Source organism: Rhinopithecus bieti, unplaced genomic scaffold (assembly GCF_001698545.2).
Source record: "Rhinopithecus bieti isolate Rb0 unplaced genomic scaffold, ASM169854v2 scaffold_19355, whole genome shotgun sequence".
NCBI classification, from domain to species: domain Eukaryota; kingdom Metazoa; phylum Chordata; class Mammalia; order Primates; family Cercopithecidae; genus Rhinopithecus; species Rhinopithecus bieti.
The window spans coordinates 13,245-32,931 of NW_016809398.1; the positions used below are offsets into that span (position 1 = coordinate 13,245).

At 46.0% G+C, this 19,687-nt stretch overlaps 1 long non-coding RNA gene across 4 annotated transcripts in view; it reads right to left on the reverse strand.

The window, feature by feature from the left end:
- Window positions 1–19,687, reverse strand: part of LOC108540266 (uncharacterized) — a 36,005-nt gene that overhangs the window by 11,278 nt on the left and 5,040 nt on the right. The window contains exon 2 of one of the 4 annotated variants that reach the window (XR_001888628.1): window positions 11,870–12,006. The exons of 2 other annotated variants lie outside the window; for them this stretch is intronic. This is a non-coding gene — a long non-coding RNA (uncharacterized LOC108540266). Of the gene's footprint in view, window positions 1–11,869; window positions 12,007–13,894; window positions 14,262–19,687 lie in introns of those variants that run through there. One more of the 4 variants, XR_001888625.1, reaches the window with a different exon arrangement.

The following is a 19,687-nucleotide window of genomic DNA, read 5'->3' on the forward strand; positions in this document are numbered from 1 at the left end:
TCTCAGCTCACTGCAAGCTCCGCCTCCCGGGTTCACGCCATTCTCCTGTCTCAGCCTCCCGAGTAGCTGGGACTACAGGCGCCCGCCTCGTCGCCCGGCTAGTTTTTTGTATTTTTTAGTAGAGACGGGGTTTCACCGTATTAGCCAGGATGGTCTCGATCTCCTGACCTCGTGATCCGCCCGTCTCGGCCTCCCAAAGTGCTGGGATTACAGGCTTGAGCCACCGCGCCCGGCCGACCAAGCATCTTTTAATGGTTGAGAGACAGTTGTGTTTCTGTTTTGTTCCCAAGTGTTTCCTCATATCCTTTGTCCATTAGATTTTTAGCCTTTCTTTTATTTATTTCTAGGAGTGCTTTATTCTTTTTCCAGTTTGTTGTTTGTTGATTCTTGCTTATGATGGCAGTGGCCACTGCACCAGCCGCCGTGAGAAGGTACAAGCAGCGGTGGCAGGGGCAGCTGCGGGAGCAGGAATGGTGGCAGTGGCTCCCCTGTGCTCCGCATCCCCGAGGCAGTCGATTGTGCCGCCCCCACCCTTGCATGGTCAGGTGAGACCTATTCCCAGGCCTGGAGCCTCTGCTGCTCTGGACCCTGGTCCCGTGTCGTCACTCTAGCCTACTGCCACTGTGGGGAGGGCGTGGGGAGGAGGTAGAGCTATGCCTGGGGCAGTTCTGTGAACCACAGAGCCAGCAGGAGCCAGGGACAAGCTGGACCCTCCCCAACACCCCCTACCCCCCATGGAACCTACCACCCTGGGGGCTGTCACAATGGGGCTGGGTGCAGAGAAGCAGTGGGGCATGGGGGGCAGGCAGAAAGGGGCCCACTGAGGACCTGAAGCCCCTGCCCCCAGCTGCCTGCAAGCTCCATGGAGTGGTGGGAGCCCCACCCTCCCAGGTGTAGGATCTGGGCATCTCTGCAGTCTGTGCCCTCAGGGCACAGGCTTGGGGGTGTCTGCTTCCGCTGCCTGGCCTCTCCCCACTCGTGGTACCCACTCCGATCTCAGAGTGGTATTGGGGTTGAGCCTGGGTGCTGTCCTAGCCTGGCTGGGTGTGCACCTGCTTGGGCAGCACTAACATGTCAACCTCCCTCTTTGGACTTTTGGTAACAAGGAGCATGGGAGAGACGACAAGCGGGGTGCTAAGGGCAGCTGGGCACTGGCCTGCAGGCACCCCTCAGCAGGAGTTGCCTGGGTGCCATGAAAAGTGGTAGGAGGCAGACCGGCTCCAGGATGGAAAGGCAGGGGTTCCCAGTGAGGCACCACCTTCAGGCCAGGGAGGGCCTGAAGGCTGGGGCCAGGCTGCAGTCCCATGGACTGGAGTGGGAATTTGTGGTGCCTTTTCCAGGCCCACCCATGGCCACCCATGGACCAATCAGTGTGCACTTCCTCCCCTCTGAGGCCCATAAAAGCCCAGGGCTCAGCCAGAGCAGAGCTGAAGACAGGATGACCAGCTGCAGAGAGGAGCTACCCTCCATGCTAGGAGCTAAACACTCCTTGGGTTGACCTGCCTAACAGAGAGGAGCTACCCTCTTTGCTAGGAGCTGAACACCCTGGCTGCAGAAAGGAGCTACCTCCTCCAGGTCTCCTTGGAGCTGTTCTACCACTCAATAAAGCTCATTTTCATCTTGGTCACCCTTCACTTGTCTGCATACCTCATTCTTCCTGTTCACAGGACAAAAACTCAGGACCCACCGAATGGTGAGACTCAAAGAACTGTAACACAGACAGGGTTAAAGCATGCCCACTGCTCACCACGTTGCAGGTGAAGAGAAGGAGAGAAGAGCTGTGGGCCTTTGGGAAGCCCAGACCTGGGAGACCTGGGAGCTACCTGAGCCAGGGTTGTGAGTCTCTCTTTGGGGCCCTGCAGTTCCCGGTGTCTCCAAGCTTCTGGGCGCCACTGCATTCCCTGGTGCCAGCTGGGAAAGCTGCTTGTGATGTGCCTGGTCCAGCTGCAGCCTTGCAGAGAGCCATTGTCTGTGCTGGCACCTGGAGCTGCCTGCTCCGCGGCAGCAGCTGACATGTCTGTGCAGTGGCTGGACTCCACGCTCGTTCACACACCCCTCGCTGCTCCATACCTGACTTACAGACTCCTTTGGAGGCATGGGATCCAGGCTGGTAGCATGAGCCAAGCACAGCCTGCCAGGCTGAATGGGCAGAATGAGCCCAGTGAGCCCAAGCAAAATTCAGACAAGGGTGCCACCAGCCACAGAGGTTTCTAGCCAGGAAAGTGATACCCCCTAAGATCCTGCAACACTTATAGTGGTTTATCAGATAAAAAAAACTTTTTAATGTGATCACAATTTCTTCTATGGTTTTCAAATTTTGTGTAATATTAGAAAGAATTTCCACACTCTGAGACTAAAATATCTGCCCTTCATTACTTTCTATTGTTTATTTATTTTTTATTTTTTTTTTTTTTTTTTTTGAGATGGGGGTCTTCACTCTCTGGAATGCAGTGGTGCGATCTCGGCTCACTGCAAGCTCCGCCTCCCGGGTTTACGCCATTCTCCTGCCTCAGCCTCCCGAGTAGCTGGGACTACAGGTGCCCGCCACCACGCCCAGCTAGTTTTTTGTATTTTTTAGTAGAGACGGGGTTTCACCGTGTAGACCAGGATGGTCTCGATCTCCTGACCTCGTGATCCGCCCGTCTCGGCCTCCCAAAGTGCTGGGATTACAGGCTTGAGCCACCGCGCCCGGCCGTTTATTTAGTTTTTAAATTGAGATGGGGGTCTATGTTGCCCAGGCTGGTCTTGAACTCCTAGGCTCAAGTGATCTGCCCACCTCAGCCTCCCAAAGTGCAGGGATTGTAGGTGTGAGCCACCATGCCCGGCCACTTTTTGTTTTTTATATTTTAATCTTTCATCCACTTTCATAGATGACTACCCAGCAATCCTAATCCTATTTATTGAACATTCATCTTTTACCTACAGATTTTAAATACTTTTAATAACATTTTAAAAATCACATATAAAATTCTTAGGTGTATTTGTTTCTGGATTTCTCATTCTGTTCTATGGATCTGTTGGCATGCCTGTGCAACACTACATCTTTTGTTATCTATTTTAATATTTGACAGAGCTGATTCCCCTGCCTCCCCCTCCCTATACATTCTTCTTAGAATTCCTCTGACTCTTCTTGCTTTTCTTTTCTTCTTTTTTTTTTTTGAGACAAAGTCTCATTCTATCATTCAGCCTGGAGTGCAGTGGTGTGATCTCGGCTCACTGCAACCTCCACCTCCTAGGCTCAAGTGATTCTCCCACCTCAGCACCCCAAGGGCTGGGACTACAGGCACCTGCCACCACACCCAGCTAATTTTTGTATTTTTAGTAGAGATGGGGTTTCGCCATGTTGCCCATGCTGGTTTCAAACTCCTGAGCTCAAGCGAGCCACCCTCCTCACCTCCCAAACAGCTGGGATTACAGGTGTGAGCCACTGCGCCCAGCCTCTGTGCCCAGCCTCTGTTCTTGCTTTTTTACTTTTTCCACTTGAACTTTGAAATAATATTGCCTAGTTTCCAAACTTAGCTTGTAATTTAATGAAATCACATAAAATTTATAGACTGACTTAGAAAGAACTAACACCTTTATGATGTTGAGTTTTTCTACTCAAGAACATAGTGTGCCTTTCTATGTATTTAATTGTTCTTCTGAGTCCTTCAATGGCATTTTAAAGTTTTCACCATAAAGATCTAGCACAGTTCTTATTAAGCATATTCTTAGGTGTTTTATCTTACTCATAATTATTGTATATGGAAGCTTCTGTCACATCTACCAACTAGTTGTGGTTTGTTGTTTGTTTTTTTGAGATGGATTCTCACTCTGTCACCCAGGCTGGAGAGCAGTGGCGCGATCTCAGCTCACTGCAACTTCTGCCTCCCAAGTTCAAGCAATTCTCCTGCCTCAGCCTCCCAAGTAGTTGGGATTACAAGCACATGCCACGACGCCTGGCTAATTTTTGTATTTTCAGTAGAGACAGAGTTTCACCCTGTTGGCCAGGGTGGTCTTGATCTCCTGACCTCGTGATCTGCCTGCCTTTCCCTCCTAAAGTGCTGGGATTACAGGCGTGAGCCACCATGCCCAGCCGTTTACCTCTTCTTTATGCATTTCGGAGACTAGAATTCATAGCAATAATCCATGGAATGATATTTTGTTTTGAGGGAGTGTCTATATGATCTATAAAGTTGTATGCAAAATTTGGTATGTATATATATTTGGGTTGGAGAATGAAATTAAAAGCTTTCCTGAGGTTTCCTAAGGGGTATGTTATGCTATAAAACTTAAGAATGACTTATCACACCAAAAGATATTAAGCTTTATGTTATTAAATCAAGTTAAAAAGTAATAATTATAGGTCTATTTAGTTTTATTAGAATACAGACTGGGTGCGGTGGCTCATGCCTATTTTTTGTTTTTATTATTATACTTTAAGTTCTAGGGTACATGTGCATAACATGCAGGTTTGTTACATATGTATACTTGCGCCATGTTGGTGTGCTGCACCCATCAACTCGTCAGCACCCATCAACTCGTCATTTACATCAGGTATAACTCCCAGTGCAATCCCTCCTCCCTCCCCCCTCCCCATGATAGGCCCCGGTGTGTGATGTTCCCCTTCCTGAGTCCAAGTGATCTCATTGTTCAGTTCCCACCTATGAGTGAGAACATGCGGTGTTTGGTTTTCTGTTCTTGTGATAGTTTGCTAAGAATGATGGTTTCCAGCTGCATCCATGTCCCTACGGCTCATGCCTATTATCCTAGCACTTTGGGAGGCTGAAGCAGGAGGTTTGCTTGAACCCAGGAGTTCAAGACCAGCCTGGGCAACATAGTGGGACCCCATCTCTACAAAAGATAATTAGCCAGGCATGGTAGCATGCGCCTGTAATTCCAGCTACTCAGGAGGCTGAGGTGGGGAGATCACTTGAGCCTGGAAGGTCAAGGCTACAGTGAGCCGTGATCATGCCACTGCACTCTATCCTGGGTGAAGAAGTGAGACCCTATCCCCCCCCCCCACACAAAAAGAATACAGATGATTATGGGAGTCATTTACATTTAAAGACTTTTGTTTGATTACCATACATTTATAGAGTACATTACCATTTACAAAGAGATTTTATATATTTTGTCTTTTGAACTTTTGACACACATAAGAAATATTTAACACTCTAACTTTAGGCACAAGAAAATAGATTTAGAGAGGTTACTCTCTAAAAAGTGAAAGTGGCCAGCCGGGCGCGGTGGCTCAAGCCTGTAATCCCAGCACTTTGGGAGGCCGAGGTGGGCGGATCACGAGGTCAGGAGATCGAGACCATCCTGGCTAACACGGTGAAACCCCGTCTCTACTAAAAAAATACAAAAAACTAGCCGGGCGAGGTGGCGGGCGCCTGTAGTCCCAGCTACTCGGGAGGCTGAGGCAGGAGAATGGCGTAAACCCGGGAGGCGGAGTTTGCAGTGAGCTGAGATCTGGCCACTGCACTCCAGCCTGGGTGACAGAGCGAGACTCCTTCTCAAAAAAAAAAATAAAAAAATAAAAAGTGAAAGTGTTAGCAAATAATGAAGTCAGTTCTCAAACTCAGAGTTTAATTAAACCTATTTTTTTATAGGTATATACAAATTTTACCTTCTCAGGCCAGGTGCGATGGCTCACACCTGTAATCCTAGCACTTTGGGAGGTTGAGGTGGGCAGATTACCTGAGGTCAGTAGTTCGAGACCATCCTGGCGAACACAGTGAAACCCCGTCTCTACTAAAATACAAAAGATTAGCCGGGTGTGGTGGTGGGCGCCTGTAGTCCCAGTTTCTCAGGAGGCTGAGGCAGGAGAATGGCGTGAACCCGGGAGGTGATGGAGCTTGCAGTAAGCGGAGATGGCGCCACCGCACTCCAGCCTGGGAGACACAGTGAGACTCCATCTCAAAAAAAAAAACCAAAAATTAGCGTGGTGGTGGGCACCTGTAATCCCAGCTACTCAGGAGGCAGAGACAGGAGGATCGCTTGAACCCAAGAGGTGGAAGTTGCAGTGAGCTGAGATTGCACCACCGCACTCCAGCCTGGGCAGCAAGAGCTAGACTCACTCTCAAAAAGAAAAAAAAATTTCTGCCTTTCAGAAAACGAAATATTATACATACTAATCTGTAACATATACACACATACACATATATATATAACGTTGAGAAAGGGTCTTGCTCTGTGGCCCAGGCTGGAGTGCAATGGTGTGATCATGACTCACTGCAGTTTCAACCTCCTGGGTTTAAATGATTGATGCTTCTGCTTTGGCCTCCCAAAGTGCTAGGATACAGGTGTGAGCCACCACACCAGGCCTGTATTTTTCATTTAATATATTTTGATGATCTTTTCATGTCAGTCTATATAAGTTTATGAATTCACAGTTCAACAGCTGTGAAGTATGTCATTTCCATAATTTATTTATTGAATTCTCTATTGACGGTTGGATTATTGCCAATTTTTCACTATTAAGAACGATGTCTTGGTGAAAATCCTTATACACATAATCTTTCTACATTTACGAGGGGAAAGCCCTAGAACTTGAGTTGAGTCAAATCACATAACTACAATAAATATTTTGACAGAAATGATCAAATTGCCCTCCAAATAAATAATGGCAACTTACATTCTCACTAATGGAAAATCAAAATGCCTGTTTTTTTTTCTCACCAAGCATGTGAACCCATTCTGTTTCTTAATACTTGTGCCAACACTAACATCTGTGCTAACACTATTATCAATTTTATATTGATAGTTGATATTTTCCAATGTGATAGTAAAAAATTGTTCCAATTTGCATTTCTTTAGTTATCAGAAACAATGAGCATCCTGGAGTGGGGAAATTCTTTCTAGGCATGACAGGAAACTCAAAAGTCATCAACAAAAATCCTAGTGAATGCAACTTTTGTGAATTGCTTGCTTATGTCCTTTGTCTATTTTTTTCTACTGGGTTACTTTTTCTTTCTAATTGCCCGATGTACGTTTTTATTATTAAGGATGCTAACCCCTTGCCATATGTATTGTGAATATTGTTTCCAAGCTTGTTGTCTTTTCATATGGTGTCTTGTGTCATGCAAGATATAAAATAAAAATATCCTATGGCTTCTGAATTTTGGGCTATGTTTAGAAAAGCTTTCCTCACTTCAAGATTATAAATATATTTATTCAAGTCATTTCTTTTTGGACTCTTATGGTTTTCTTAAATATTAAAATCTTTGCTCTATCTGGAGTTTATTTTGGAGTGAGGAGGGAAGTAGGAATCCAATTCTAAAATTATAAATGGTTAGTTGATTGTTCCAATACCTTTTCTTTTTTTGAGACAGAGTCTCGCTCTGTCGCCCAGGCTGGAGCGCAGTGGCCGGTTCTCAGCTCACTGCAAGCTCCGCCTCCCGGGTTTACGCCATTCTCCTGCCTCAGCCTCCCAGTAGCTGGGACTACAGGCGCCCGCCACCTCGCCCAGCTAGTTTTTTATATTTTTTAGTAGAGACAGGGTTTCACCGTGTTAGCCAGGATGGTCTCAATCTCCTGACCTCGTGATCCGCCCGTCTTGGCCTCCCAAAGTGCTGGGATTACAGGCTTGAGCCACCGCGCCCGGCCTCCAATACCTTTTCTTAAATTAATCCTGCCATCTATATCATATGTCCGTTTTCATTGAGGTCTAATTCTGTACTTATTCCATTTTAGGAAAAGGATCTGTTTCAAGTTTTTTTTTTTTTTTTTTTTTGAGATGGAGTCTTGCTCTGTTGCCCAGGCTGGAGTGCAGTGGTGCGATCTTGCTCAGTGCAAGCTCTGCCTCCCAGGTTCACGACATTCTCATGCCTCAGCCTCCCAAGTAGCTGGGACTACAGACACCCACCACCAAGCCCGGCTAATTATTTTGTATTTTTAATAGAGATGGGGTTTCACTGTGTTAGCTAGCATGGTCTTGATCTCCTGACCTTGTGATCCACCTGACTCGGCCTCCCAAAGTGTTGGGATTACAGGTGTGAGCCACCGTGCCTGGCTTAAGAGGTTTTATAATACATTATATCTGGGAGGCAAGTTCCCTCACTCTACCCCTGCCATTACTCTTCTTTTTCTTCTTTTTATTTTATTTTTTAGTTTTATATATATTTTTTGAGACAAGAGTCTCACTCTGTTGCCCAGGTTGGAGTGTAGTGGCACGATCTCAGCTCACTGCAACCTCTGCCTCCTAGGTTCAAGTGATTCTCCTGCCTCAGCCTCCCAAGCAGCTGAGATTACAGGTGCCTGCCACCACGTCTGGCTAATTTTTGTATTTTTAGTAGAGACAGGGTTTCATCATGTTGGCCAGGCTGGTCTCAAACTCCTGACGTCACGTCAGGTGATCCACCCGCCTCGGCCTCCCTAACTGCCGGGATTACAGGCATGAGCCACCATGCCCAGCCAATACTCTTTCTTTTTCAGAGTGATTCTTAAATGCTTATTCCAAATGAAACTTAGAATAATTCTGACAAATTGTAAATAAAATTCTGTTGATTTTGATTTGGCCTGAATTCAACTTACACACTGATCCAGAGAGAACTGTCATTTTGGCCAGACACAGTGGCTCATGCCTGTAATCCCAGTACTTTGGGAGGCCAAGGTGGGTGGATCACTTGAGGTCAGGAGTTCGAGACCAGCCTGACCAACACAGTGAAACCCCGTTTCTATTAAAAACACAAAAAATCAGCCGAGTGTGGTCGTGGGCTCCTGTAATCCCAGCTACTTGAGAGGGTTAGGCAGAATTGTTTGAACCTGGGAGGCAGCAGTGAGCCAAGATCACAACCACTGCACTCTAGTCTGAGCGAAGGAGCGATACTCCGTCTAAAAAGAGAAAAACAAGGCCGGGCGCAGTGGCTCACGCCTGTAATCCCAGCACTTTGGGAGGCTGAGGCGGGCGGATCACGACGTCAGGAGATGGAGACCATCCTGGCTAACACAGTGAAACCCCTTCTCTACTAAAAATACAAAAAATTAGCCGCGTGTGGTGGTGGGCACCTGTGGTCCCAGCTACCTGGGAGGCTGAGGCAGGAGAAAGGCATGAACCTGGGAGGCGGAGCTTGCAGTGAGCGGACATCTCACCACCACACTCCAGCCAGGGCGACAAGGCGAGACTCCGTCTCAAAACAAAACAAAACAAAACAAAACAAAAAACCTCCTGTCATTTCTACAATGTTGAGTCTTGTTACCTAAGAATGAGGTGTTTTAGTTATTGTTTCTTCAGAATTTAACAGTGTTCTTCAAGTAGTTTCTAAAAACTTTGCAGGTTTTTTTTTTTTTTTTTTTTTTTTTTTTTTTTTTTTTTTTTTTTAGAGATTGCATCTCACTATGTTGTCCAGGCTGGTCTCAAACTCCTAGCCTCGAGGGATCCTCCCGCCTTGGTCTCCTACAGTATTGGGATTACAGGCATGAGCCACTATGTCCAGATAGTTTATGGACATATGAACATTTTCTAAATATATTCAGATAAACTGTGTGGCTCATCTCAGTGGGCACCATTCACACTGCAGTCAATGCAATTAAAGGCACCCCACTTCCCTGTGAGATGTATACTAGCAACCATGAGTTTTTTTGGTTTTTTTTTTTGAGATAGGGTCTCATTCTGCCACCCAGGCTAGAGTGCAGGGGTGTGAACATGGCTTACTGCAGCCTCAACCTCCTGGGCTCAGGCAATTATCCTACCTCAGCCTCCTGAGCAGCTGGGACTACAGGTGTATGCCACCACACCTGGCTAATGTTTAAATTTTTTGTAGAGATAGGGCCTCCCTCTGTTGTCCAGGCTGGTCATGAACTCCTGGCCTTTGCCTCCCAAAATGCTGGGATTACAGGCGGGAGTTACCACACCCAGCCTATTTATCTTATTTTGTTATTGTGAATGTGACATTTTCTTCCATTATACTTAAATTAGTTACTATTTGACAGAGAAAGTAGAGAAAGTTATTGATGTTTGAATGCTAATTTTTTTTTTTTTTTTTTTTTGAGATGGGAGTATCACTCTGTTGCCCAGGCTGGAATGCAATGGCACGATCTTGGCTCACTGCAACCTCTGCCTCCTGGGTTCAAGTGATTCTCCTGCCTCAGCCTCCCACATAGCTGGGATTACAGGTGCTTGCCACCACGCCCAGCTAATTTTTGTATTTTTAGTAGAGGTGGGGTTTCACCATGTTGGCCAGGCTGGTCTCGAACTCCTGACCTCAGGTGATCTGCCCACCTTGGCTTCCCAAAGTGCTGAGATTACAGGTGTGAACCACTGTGCCTGGCCTGAACGCTAATTTTTAAATCTGCCATATTACATTACATTGTCTATTGTTTCTTTTTTTCTGTTTTAGAGATGGGAGTCTAGCTACATTCCCCAGGCCTGGAGTGCAGCGGCGCTATCATGACTCACAATGTAAACCTGAACTCCTGGCCTCAAGCAGTCTCCTGCCGCAGCCTCCTGCCGCAGCCTCCTGCCGCAGCCTCCTGGTTAGCTGGAGTTACAGGTGCATGCCACCATGCTTGGCTTCCTATTGTTCCTCACAGTTTTTCAGTTGATCCTCTTAGATTTCCAACATATAATCATATAGAAATGATAATTTCATTTAAAACTTCTATGTACTATACTGTCACAATATTAAATAATGGGATCATGAATAGAATTTATGTCATGAGTTTTGACCTTAAGTCCAGCGCTCTTTTTTGAGTATATATTCAATCCACTAAATAGTTATCGAGCACCAACAATCTATAAAGCCTTGCTATAGATGAGAAAGACATGGTTAAAAAGAGATATCATTCAATGCCCATATTCATGATCTTTATTTATTTTTTTGAGATGCAGTCTCACTCTGTTGCCCAGCCTGGAGTGCAGTGGTGTGATCACAGCTCACTGAAGCCTCGGACTCCTGGGTTCAAGCGGTCCTCCCATCTCAGCCTCCTGAGTAGCTGGGACCATAGCCATGTATCACCATATCTGGTTAATTTTTAAAATTTTTTGTAGAGATGGGGGCTCCTTGTGTTGCCCAGGCTGGTCTCCAACTCCTGGGCTCAAGTGATCTGACTGCCTCGGCCTCCCAAAATGCTGGGATTACAGGCATGAGCCACTGTGCCTAACCTCATAATATTTTCTTATCCCAACAAACAGATCTAGAGCCACAATAAAAACCCAGTTGATAATTCTTGCAATGTTAAAACCTGTCCAGCAAATTCAATATTCTATCCTACTAAACTGAAATGTGACCATATGCAAAAATTATTCTCCAAGGACAGGAGTATTTTGTTTTGTTATTTTTTAGGAAGAAGGAAGCAGAATGAGCTGGGACTAAGGAAGTGAGTGAACAACGGGCATGATAAGCAGATATTTACCTGAAAGCCAAATATATAAAATAAACAAGGGGCTGAACACCCCCCACCCTGCCCTTCAGAAAGCTAGAAGCGGAGCTATCTGAAAGCATGAGTAATGTGACCTAAGGCAGAGTTTAACCTCAGGGGGAAGGTATAAGAAAAGAAAGCATGCATGAGCATGTTTTCAAGTCTATGAACTGCAATCGTGTGTAGCTAACAACCTAGTGAGATGAGACAGCAATGTAATAAATGTCATAATAAAGTTAAGTATTAACATAAGGTGCTGAAAGAGAATGTTTCTCAGAGGAGGTGAGTCACTCATTTGGCAAGCATGCATGGAGTACCTATTGAATGTCAGGCCCCAATCTACAAACAAGATGCCAAACAAAAAAACGTAGGACTCCTCAAAGAGCTTATGGTCTACTGAGGAAGGTGGTTTTTATTTAAGAAAACATATAAATATGTGTATGTGTATGATTTATATATTATTAGAAATGGTGCTAAGTGCTATACAGGAAATAATTCCATAAGAAAATAAGGTGACATAACTTACATTTGGGGCCTCAGGGAAAGCCTCTCTGAGAAAGCAGCCTTTAAGTTGAAAAGTGAAGGATGAATAAGCAGAGAGCATACCAGGCAGGAGTGATTTTTGGAGTGAAGTCTTCTCGGATGAGTGGCCTTCTATTCCCTCTGATGAACAGAGAGGAAAGGGAATCTCACTTATGCAAAGGCATGCAAGCACAGGTGTGACAGATATGAGGAACTACAAGTTACCATAACTCAGTAAGGGGACAAGTGGAAATGGAAACACCAGGAAAAGAAAAAAAAAAAGGAAAAAACATGAAGAATATGGAAGAGGAACAAACTAGAAATCCAATTCAGTATGTGTTGATTATTTACTACGTGCTTAGCAATATCTTAGGGGATTCTTAAAGCGTAAAAAGAATGGCTCCTCCTCTCAAAAAACTCAGAGTCTAAATGGGTAGATACAGACTGCATCCTCGACTAGATTCTTTTTTTTTTTTTTGAGACGGAGTCTCCCTCTGTCACCCAGGCTGGAGTGCAGCAGAGCAACCTCGGCTCACTGCAAGCTCCGCCTCCCGAGTTCACACCATTCTCTCGCCTCAGCCTCCCGAGTAGCTGGGACTACAGGCACCCGCCACCATGCCCGGCTAATTTTGTTTTGTATTTTAGTAGAGATGGGGTTTCACCTTGTTAGCCAGGATGGTCTTGATCTCCTGACCTCGTGATCCGCCTGCCTCGGCCTCCCAAAGTGCTGGGAATATAGGCGTGAGCCACTACACCCGGCCAACTAGATTCTTTTAATATCATAAACTGTGTTTTTGTTTTCCCAAACAGTAACTCTTAAAATGAATTTTTAAATTAACAAATGAATCTTACTTCCTGCCACAGGCCCCGACTACTACTTTACAGCAATCTATGGCTAAAAATCACTCAGCTTTACTGGCTGCTTCTCAACAGGCCAATAATGCTGATGAGGCTCTTCAGAGAGTGAGAAGTACTTTTTTTTCTTTTCTTTTTTAAATCACCTCTTCATAGCCTCCTCTCAATAAGTACTTCTCATTATATATAAGTAACATGTTAATTTTTTCTTTACATATAGCACACTAGCTCTTTTAAAAATCTCATCTTTCCTGTTTCAGGATCTCAGATAGAAAAAAGTTAGAAACTGTTATTGAGGCTATTAAGCTTGAACGTCCTTGCTCTAATCTTTGCAAAGATAAAACCCACAATGCTTATTAGGCTGCTTGGATAAGCTGTTGTTTTACTTCTTACTGGAGGAGCTTAACAATGAAAAACAAAGCTACCATGAGTTCTGTCCTAATTTGAGTTCAGTTCTAACATACTCTAATAATTCAATTAGTTCTGCAACTGTGGCAGAATGTCCCAGCCTTATGACAGTTAATTCTCATTTTCTTCCTGTATTTTCCCTTTATTACTATGGTTTGGAACCCACATTTCAGTCTTAACCCTAGAGTCTAAGATAATTAAAATAGCACACATGGAGTTATATTTATTTGAGGGGGTAGGAGACAGCTGTGACTCAAGGCTGGGACTGGAGACAGTAAGCAATAGGCAGAGGTGTTTTGTTTTATTTCATATATATATATATATATATATATACACATACATACATACTTTTTTTTTTTTTTGAGACAGAGTCTCGCTCTGTTGCCCAGGCTGGAGTGCAGTGGGACCATCTCAGCTCACTGCAAGCTCCACCTCCCGGGTTCATGCCATTCTCCTGCCTCAGTGTCCCAAGTAGCTGGGACTATAGGTGCCCGCCACCATGCCCGGCTAATTTTTTATATTTTTAGTAGAGATGGGGTTTCACTGTGTTAGCCAGGATGGTCTTGATCTCCTGACCTCGTGATCCGCCCACCTCAGCCTCCCAAAGTGCTGGGATTACAGGCGTGAGCCACCGCGCCTGGCCTATATATATATTTTTGAGACAATGTCTTGCTCTGTGGCCCAGGCTGGAAAGCAGTGTTGCGAAGACAGCTCACTGAAGCCTTGACTTTCTGGGCTCAAGCGATCCTCCCAACTCAGCCTCCTGAGTAGCTGGAATTACAAGTATGTGTCGCCATGCCTGGCTAATCTTATTTTTATAGAGACAGGGCCTTGCTATGTTGTTGCCAGGTTGGTTGTGAACTCTTGGGCTCTAGCTATCCTCTCGTCTCGGCCTCCCGAAGTGTTGGGATTATAGGTGTGAGCCACACCAGCGTGTTTTGTTTTCAATTGGAGAAAGAAGCAATTCTATTGACAATCACTAGCACGCTGCCAAACTCTCAAGCAGAAATGACCGTTGGTTCCTCCGTGCTGCTCTCTTCTTTGCTCAGCAGGCTTACGCTACACGGGAGGAGGCAGTGCAGTGTGGCAGTCTGCCCAGGAGAAACAGTAACTTGCTGCTGCAGCAGGGTGTCCTAGAGGAGACCAGGAATTTGTTACAATGTGAGCATAGTGAAGAGGTAGCTGGGCATGGTGGCTCACACTTGTAATGCCAGCACTTTGGGAGGCAGAGGCCGGTGGATCACTTGAGGTCAGCAGTTCAAGACCAGCCTGATCAACATGGTGAAACCCCATCTCTATCAAAAATGCAAAAATTAGGACAGGGCTGGGAGCAGTGGCTCAAGCCTGTAATCCCAGCACTTTGGGAGGCTGAGGCGGGCGGATCACCTGAGGTCGGGAGTTTAAGACCAGCCTGACCAACATGGAGAAACCCCGTCTCTATTAAAAATACAAAAAAAATTAGCCGGGCATGGTGGCCCATGCTTGTAATCCCAGTTACTCGGAAAACTGAGGCAGGAGAATCACTTGAACCCAGGAGGTGGAGGTTGCGGTGAGCCGAAATTGAGCCATTGCACTCTAGCCTGGGCAACAAGAGTGAAACTCCATCTCAAAAAAAAAAAAAAAAAAAAAATTAGGACGGGCGTGGTGGCTCACACCTGTAATCTCAGCACTTTGGGAGGCCGAGGTGGGTGGATCACCTGAGGTCAGGAGTTTGAGACCAGCCTGGCCAACATGATGAAACCCCGTCTCTACTAAAAATACAAAAAATTAGCTGGGCATGGCAGGTGCCTGTAATCCCAGCTACTCAGGAGGCTGAGGCAGGAGATTTCTTGAACCCAGGAGGCAGAGGTTGCAGTAAGCCAAGATCGTGCCCTTGCACTCCAACCTGGGCAATAAGAGTGAAACTCCGTCTTGGAAAAAAAAAAAAATTAGCCGGGTATGGTGGTACATGCCTGTAGTCCCAGCTACTCGGGAAGCTGAGACAGTTGAATTGCTTGAACCCAGGAGGCGGAGGTTACAGTGAGCTGAGATCACGCCACTGCATTCCAGCCATGGCCATGTAGCGAGACTCCATCTTAAAAAAAGAAAAGAAGAGAAGAGGAGAGGTACTACTTCTTCTTTTAACCTAGAAGAGTAAGAATGGGTTCAGATAGAGATAAGAAGGGAGGTATAAGTTGGAAGGTAAGGAATGAGAAAGGTTTATGCCTTACGGTGATTCCCAAGTGTTTCTTTGGTTTTCTCAGAGGGCCCTTAGTGTTTCCAGAATTTCTTTTTTTTTTTTTTTTTTTTTGAGACGGAGTCCTGCTCTGTCGGCCCAGAGCTGGAGTGGCAGTGGCCGGATCTCAGCCTCCACGCAAGCCTCCCGCCTCCCGGGGGTTTAGCGCCGCCATTCTCCTGCCTCCAGCCTCCCGCCGAGTAGGCTGGGAGACTACAGGTGCCCCGCCCACCTCGCGCCGCTAGTTTTTTGTATTTTTTAGTAAGAGACGGGGGGGTTCACCGGGGTTAGCCAGGATGGTCTCGACCCCTCCTGACCTCGTGATCGCCCCGTCTCGGCCCTCCGCAATTGCTGGGATTACAGGCTTTGAGGCGCAACCCGCGCCCGCCCCTTTCTTTCTTCTTTCTTTCGAGACGGGTCTTGGCTCTGTCGCCCAGCCTGAAGTCAGTGGCTGCGATCTCCCAGCTCACCCGCAGGCCCTCTGTCTTCTGGGTTCAAGCAATTCTCCTGCCTCAGCCTCCTGAGTAGCTAGAATTACAGGTGCATGCCACCATTCTCGGCTAATTTTTTTTTTTTTTTGAGACGGAGTCTCGCTCTGTCGCCCAGGCTAGAGTGCAGTGGCGCGATCTCGGCTCACTGCAAACTCCGCTTCCCAGGTTCATGCCATTCTCCTGCCTCAGCCTCCCGAGTAGCTGAGACTACAAGTGCCCGCCACCACGCCTGGCTAATTTTTTGTATTTTTAGTAGAGACGGGGTTTCACCGTGTTAGCCAGGGTGGTCTCGATCTCCTGACCTCGTGATCTGCCCGCCTCGACCTCCCAAAGTGCTAGGATTATAGGCGTGAGCCACCATACCTGGCCACTACATTCCCTTCTATCATAGCTGATTAATATTCCATTGTATGGATATACCACATTTTGTTTATCCATTCATTAGTTGATGGTCATGTGGTTTGTTTCCACTTTTTGACTATTTTGAATAATGCTGCTGTGAACATTCATGTATAAGTTTTTGTGTGAATTTTTTTTTTGTTTTTGAGATGGAGTCTCACTCTGTCACCCAGGCTGGAGAGCAATGGTGTGATCTCGGCTCACCGTAACCTCTGCCTCCCAGGTTCAAGTGATTCTCCTGCCTCAGCCTCCTGAGTACCTGGGATTACAGGTGTGCACCACCACATCTGGCTAATTTTTGTATTTTTAGTACAGACGCAGTTTCACCACGTTGGTCAGGCTGGTCTTGAACTCTTGACCTCATGATCCACCCACCTCGGCCTCCCAAAATGCTGGGATTACAGATGTGAGCTACTGTGCCTGGCCGTGTGAATATGTTTTGCTATCTCTTGGGTATATACATATGATTGGAATTGCTGGGCCCTATGGTAACTGTTGAAACTTTTAGGGAACTGCCAGACTATTTTCCATATTGGCTGTATTACTTTTCCTTCCTATCTGCAGTATATGGGGGTTTAAATTTCTCCACATTCTCTCCAGCACCTCTTATTATTTATCTTTTTGATTATAGCCATCCTAGTATACATGAAGTAACAGCTCCTTGTGGTTTTAATTTGCATTTACTTGATTGCTAATAATGTTGTGAATCTTTCCACGTGCTCACCGCCCATTTGTGTAACTTCTTTGCAGAAATGTCTATTCAGAGCCTTTGTCCATTCTCTTTTTTTGACAGGGTCTTGCTATGTTGCTCAGGCTGGTGTGCAGTGGTGTGATCATAGCTCCAGTTTTATAGTTTCAGTTCTTACATTTAGGTCTTTAATCCATTTTGAGTTAATTTTTGTTTTTTGAGACAAAATTTGAGACAAAATCCCTCTGTTGCCCAGGCTGGAATGTAGTGGTACAATCACAGTTCACTGTAGCCTCAACCTCCTGGGCCCAAGTGATCCTCCTGCCTCAGCCTCCTAGGACTGCTGGAATACACCACCACACCAGGCTAATTTTTAAATGTTTTTGTAGAGACAAGGTCTCGCCATATTGCCCAGGCTGGTTTTGAACTTCTGGGTTCAAGTGATTCTCCTGCCTCAGCCACCCAAGGTATTGGGGTTACAGGCATAAGCCACCATGGCCAGCCTATCCAGGCTTTAAATACTACCTATTTGCTGATAATTGCAGAATACAGCTGGGCAGCTCAGACCTCCTTCCAGACTTGATTATTCAACTGCCTTCTGGACATTCCCTCTGAATGTCTGGTATCTCATACCCAATATGTGAAAATGCAATGCCTGATCTTCCTTTCAAAACGTGTTCCTCCTCAGCCTTCCTCATCTCTGTTAATGGCATTTCCATCGTCCAGTTGCTTATGTCTACTTTGGAGTCATTCCTGACTCCTTCATTTCTCCCACAAGCCACATCCCATCTGCTGGGAAATCCTCTTGGCTTTACCTTCAGAGTATATGTAGGATTCTCTAGCCTCTTTTCATCTCAATTGCTACCTAGTCCAAGTTTCTGGCACCTGTGGCCTGGATTACTACAGTTAGCTTCCTTAGTGACCTTCCTGTTCTACTTCTGCTTCCTAAAATCTATTCTCAAACCAGCAAACACATAAATTCTTAAACCCTGCAATGGTTTCCCTGCTCACTCTGCTCCAGCCACAATGGCCTTCTTACTGTTCCCTGAACACACTAGGCACACTTCTGCCTTGGGGGCCTCTGCTGTGGTTTTTTTCCTGTGCTTGGTCCACTCTTTTACCAGTTCTTCCCATGGCCCACCTCCTTACTTCTGTCAGGTCTTTACAGAAATATCACTGTCTCAAAGAGTCTTATTTTGACCAACATATTTGAAACTGCAAATTACCTGACATATTCTCAAACTCTCTTTTACTCTGACCTACTTTTTCCTACTGCTAATCACTACAGGATGTACTTAGTTGTGTTTATTGCCTTTCTGTTATTGCTTATCCTTTGTCTCCTCCCTACAAGAACATGGAATTCATGAGTGAGGAATTTTTGTCTACTGATGCATCCCGAAAGTTACAACAATGTAGCAAATGTAGTCACTCAAAAATTTCAGAATACAGGCTGGCTGTGGTGGCTCATACCTGTAATCACAACACTTTGTGACACTGAGGCAGGAGGATTACTTGAGTCCAGGAGTTCAAGACTAGCTTGGGCAACATAGTGAGGTTCTGTCTTTATAAAAAATTTAAAAATGGCTGGGCATGGTGGCTCACGCCTGTAATCTCAACGCTTTGGGAGGCCAAGACAGGCGGATCACAAGGTCAAGAGATCGAGACCATCCTGGCCAACATGGTGAAACCCCATCTCTACTAAAAATACAAAATTAGCTGGGCGTGGTGGTGCACACCTGTAGTCCCAGCTACTCGGGAGGCTGAGGCAGGAGAATTGCTTGAACCCAGGAGGCGGAGCTTGCAGTGAGTGGAGATCATGCCACTGCACTCCAGCCTGACAAAAGAGCAACACAGTCTCAAAAACAGAAAAAAATTAAAAATTAGTTGGGCATGGTGGTACATTCCTGTAGTCCCAGCTACTCAGGAGGCTGGGGCAGGAGGATGGCTTGAGCCTGGAAGGTTAAGGCTACAATGAGCCAGGCCGGTACCACTGAACTTCCTGCCAGACGACATAGTGAGACCCTGTCTCTAACAAAAGGAAAAAGAAAAAAAACTGAGACTACAGAGAATTTTAACGAGGTTACTCCTATGCTTAAGTGTGCATACAATCTGGCTAAAAGGTAGCATCTATGTAAAAAATATAGATATCAATACAAGGGGTCTGGGCGTGGTGGCTCATGTCAGTAATCTCAGCACTCTGAGAGGCTGAGGCAGGCAGATCAACTGAGGTCAGGAGTTCGAGACCAACCTGGCCAAATGGCAAAGCCCTGTCTCTGCTAAAAACACAAAAAAATTTAGCCTGGCTTGGTGGCACGCACCTGTAATTCCAGCTACTCAGGAGGCTGAGGCAGGAGAATTGCTAGAACCTGGGACATGGAGGTTGCAGTGAGCTGAGATCGTGCCACTGCACTCCAGCCTGGGCCACAGGGCCAGACTCTGTCTCAAAAAAAAAAAAAGCCGGGCGCGGTGGCTCAAGCCTGTAATCCCAGCACTTTGGGAGGCCGAGACGGGCGGATCACAAGGTCAGAGATCGAGACCATCCTAGCTAACACGGTGAAACCCCGTCTCTACTAAAAAGTACAAAAAACTAGCCGGGCGAGGTGGCAGCCGCCTGTAGTCCCAGCTACTCGGTAGGCTGAGGCAGGAGAATGGCGTGAACCCGGGAGGCGGAGCTTGCAGTGAGCTGAGATCCGGCTACTGCACCCCAGCTTGGGCGAAAGAGCGAAGACCCCGTCTAAAAAAAAAAAAAAAAAAAACGAAAAAATG